Below are 4,141 nucleotides of genomic sequence, written 5' to 3'. Positions count from 1 at the left end.
TTCTCTCTCTCTCTTTTCCTCTTCTTATAAGGCTACTAATCCCATCATGAGGGCCCCATCCTTAAATCTAATTTATCCTAATTACTCCTAAAGTTCCCATCTCCAAATACCATCACATGAGCAGTTAGAACTTCAACATACAAATTTTGTGGGAACACATTTAGTCCGTGAGAGAGAGGATTATACTAGGTGCGTCCACCAAGACGGGCAGGGAATCTTGGAGCTAGAAGAGTTCTGTCTAGCATACATCCTTTAGACATGTATAGATTATTTTATCCCAACAGAAAACATCAATGTAAAAAAAGAGAAAGGGAGAGGAAATGTCTAGGGAAAGAAAATTAGAGTACCATCAAATTTTTGAAGTAATGCTTTACGCTAGAAAAAAAGATAGACCAACATTTAAGATACTGAAAGAAAGGATATGTAAGCCATGGGTTTTATATTCACTTTCAGATATAAAGGACATAGGCAAACTTTTATCAATATGCAAGAACTCAGGAATACACTTTCTCTCTTCTTCTTTAGGAATCTACTACAAAAGGTACTTTACACAACCAAAGTGAGTAGAGAATTACCAACACGAAGACTGATGACGAGTATTGAGCATATAGTTACTTGAAGAACTAACACTAAGTGAAGAATAAAGGAAGAGAGTATACTGTATAATGCCTCTGTATTGAAGCAAGGTAGTGAAGTTATAGAAAATTGGATATGATGTGTAGAACATATTCACAAAAACACTTCAATGGTTCCCAGTCATTTTAACTCATGGTGGTTTTAGTATGATTATTTTAAGACTAATGTTTATAAAATGGAATAAAGTAATAGAGCAAATATGGAAAATTTTAATTTTATTATCTGCTGTGTTCATGAGAACCAGGATTCTTAAAGTAGGAGAGAGTGGTTACAGCTGAAGTATAAATAAACAGAATCCATGCTTATTTGGTCAATTAATTTATAATGAAGGAGCCAAGAGTATACAATGAAGAAAAGACAGTCTCTTCAGTAAGTGGTGTTGGGAAAACTGGACAGCTACATGCAAAAAAGGGGGGGGGGGAGCAGGGAACCACTACCTTACACCATACACAAAAATTCAACTCAGAATGGATTAAAGCCTTGAGCATAAGACCTGAAAACAAAACTGGAAGAAAACATAGGTAGTAAATCTCCTTTATATGAGTCCTGGGTAATTGGGTCCTTTCCACTGAGCCCAGTTATCTCCTCAAACAAAGCGATCCTCAGGCTTTGCATTGCTCAGTGACAACACAGTCACAGCTCCCCATCTCCTAGGAAGAAATCCCTGTGTTGGGGAGGAGGAGAGAGCATCTGTACATCTCCCTGAAACAGGATTTTTCAGGCTTTAGGCAATCTAAACCTAAATTTACAGAGCAAAGGGGCGCCTGGCTGGCTCAGTTGGTAGAACACATGACTCCTGATCTGGAGGTCATGAGTTTGAGCTCCTCGATGGGTGTAGAGATTATTTTATAAATAAATAAATAAATAAATAAATAGTAAAAAAATAAATAAATTTCGAGGGGAAAAAAATCTCTAACTCTACAAAGACAAAGTTCGACATGTACATGCAATCTATATGACCAAACAAAATGCTTATGCCTCAATCTGAGGGTACTGCCTTTTGGTTCCTTTGCTGGATTTCAGAGCTTCCCTATGAATAACGGGCAGGTTATGGACCGTCCTATCTCTGCCTTGGAAACTCCTGGCCGCAAGGGAAGGTCTGTCACAAAGGCAAATTCCTGTATCACCGCTGAAGATAAAAAAATAATCACCACTCCCCAGAAGGAAAGTTTTCCAACCTCACCACATTCAGGTCTAGAAGCTATGAAGCACTCAACCTTTTAGAACGAAGCAACTCAAGGCTTTCACTGAACAAATACAATTTGGGCACATAGTTTTGCCAAACTGCCATGTGGTTTTTGAGTTCCTAATACCTCGAATGTCCCAAAGCGAAGTTTTAAAACAGAAGTTATTTCTTTGAAATGCTAAGATTCCATGGGAACATTATCCTCTATTTCAAAAATAAAGTTGAAAGCTATTCAGAAATAAAGAATCAATCAGCCAGTGTCGGAACTGTAGGGAGCACTGAGGCTTATGCCTGTCTTTAGAAATCTGTGCCATTCCAGAATGAAGCTAGATTCACAGCTCACCGAAATATGTGATAGAGTTTGAAGCTCTTTAGCAGGGACAGATATTCGAGGGCCCTCAAAGACATAGGCTTTTAGAAAACTTCCTATATTAAAGTATGCCCTCAAGTCCCTCTGACCCCCTAGCAGAACAGAACATTTCAAAGCACTGACCTGTTAATTACCTTATTGAATCTTCACTAAATTATTCTAATTATCAGCATTGTTCCTTGTTCACTTAAGGAAAAAAACTTAATTTCTTTAGTCCCGTCTGCTTCTATTCCTCCCTCCTCCCATTTCACAAATTCTGCCCAGGGCTGACGGCGCTGAGGGTGTGCTGAGTACCCAGATGCCCACGGATGTTTTAAATATTGTGATGGGCATAAGAACAACACATTCTTTTCCTCATCAGATTTCCATTAGGAAAATTCCAAACCAAAGGGAGACACGGAGCGAATGTTTACAGAGTGAACTTCTGGGAGCGACAAATGTGTAAGAGCTTTGCCTCTTTGCAATGTAAGCTAGACTCGGTAAACTCTTATCCTGGGGGTAGGTTGAGAAAGAGAGAAAGAGAACACTTCTTTGTTGAATATTGCGTGCATACTAGCACTTCCAAGGCTGTGTATCTCAGCGAATCCCCATGTGGGCATTATTATCCCCATTTTATATATGAGGATAAAAAACATGCCCACATCCATGAATCTGGTATGTGAAAGTACACATAGCAAAGCCAGACCTATAGATTGTAATTTTAAAGATAATTGTATCTCATGGATAAAACCTGTTTTGCATGATCTGTACCCACATCCTGGGTCACTAAAGAAGCCCTGAAAATTACTCTTCTCTGCTGCAGCTAAAATCATACCAACTAATCATCCCAAGCTATTGAAAAGGGTCCAGATAAACACCACTAAAAGCACAATGGACAAAAATCCCATTCATTTCAAGCTATTTTCCTCTGCCTCTTAAATCCTGAAGTGTGTATGTTTGGTTTAAAAACAGTCTCATCAAGACAAATTTAAAGAAGTATATCCAAGCAGCCTTTTGGTTCAGCACAATTATAAGGTTTCTTTCTTTCTATCTTTCTTTCAATCTTTTTATAACTATTTTTAAGAAATGAAAAAAGAAAAGTTATACAACAAATTTTGCTTCCCAAACTGAAACATGTACTTATGAATCCAGGATAGTTGAACAAGAAAATTTTTCTTGGGGAAAATATCTGAGAAAGAAAATATGCCATGTTTAGGCAAACTGAATAAAGAAGGTGACGACTAAGTGGAAGAGACAAGGGTCATGTAAGGGCCCACTTCACCTCTGGATAACCTCACTTTCTCCTCCTTAATGGAGTCATGCCTTGGGTGTGACAGGCTTGTTATGACAGGTGATTCCTGAAGTCATTTATATACAACCTACACCCATCCCCAAAAGACCTCTCTCACTTTCAATCTCTCTTTCTCTCACAGTTTTATATACACTTCTCATACATACAATCCAAGATAGTCTTTTATTACTTACTAGAAGCCCTTATTATTTAAGGGCCTTTCAACTCCCACGCAAGATCATGTTAATTACTGTTGCTTGCCTCAATGGACATTTCCCCACCCTTTTTTGACTAGGGAACTGACTCTAGCATGCTGATTTGTCAAAGGAAATACAGTGGGAATTTTTAGCCATTGCTTTTAACCTAGATCCATTGATTGATTCATTTCTAGAAGAACATTAAGTGGGAGAATGATGATAAGGGGAACGGAGGTGGAGGAGGGAAGGAAGAGAGAAAAGCAGGGAGAGGGGAAAGGGGAAGATATTCATGAGCGGGTTGTTGCTGCCATCTGGTGGCAAAGATGCAAAAATACAGGAGAAAACTTTCCGAGAGGTCAAAATAGAATTAGTTTGGGAAATGCATTGTTCTGTAAAATGTAAAAAAAAAAAATGTTGAATTCCAAAAGATTAGTAGATGTTACTTATTTAACCCAGACCAGTTGGAATTAGCTGTTCTAACT

The sequence above is a fragment of the Ursus maritimus genome, unplaced genomic scaffold, assembly GCF_017311325.1.
Source record: "Ursus maritimus isolate PB19 unplaced genomic scaffold, ASM1731132v1 scaffold_26, whole genome shotgun sequence".
Lineage (NCBI taxonomy): Eukaryota > Metazoa > Chordata > Mammalia > Carnivora > Ursidae > Ursus > Ursus maritimus.
Note: the sequence above shows the minus strand (reverse complement) of the source record.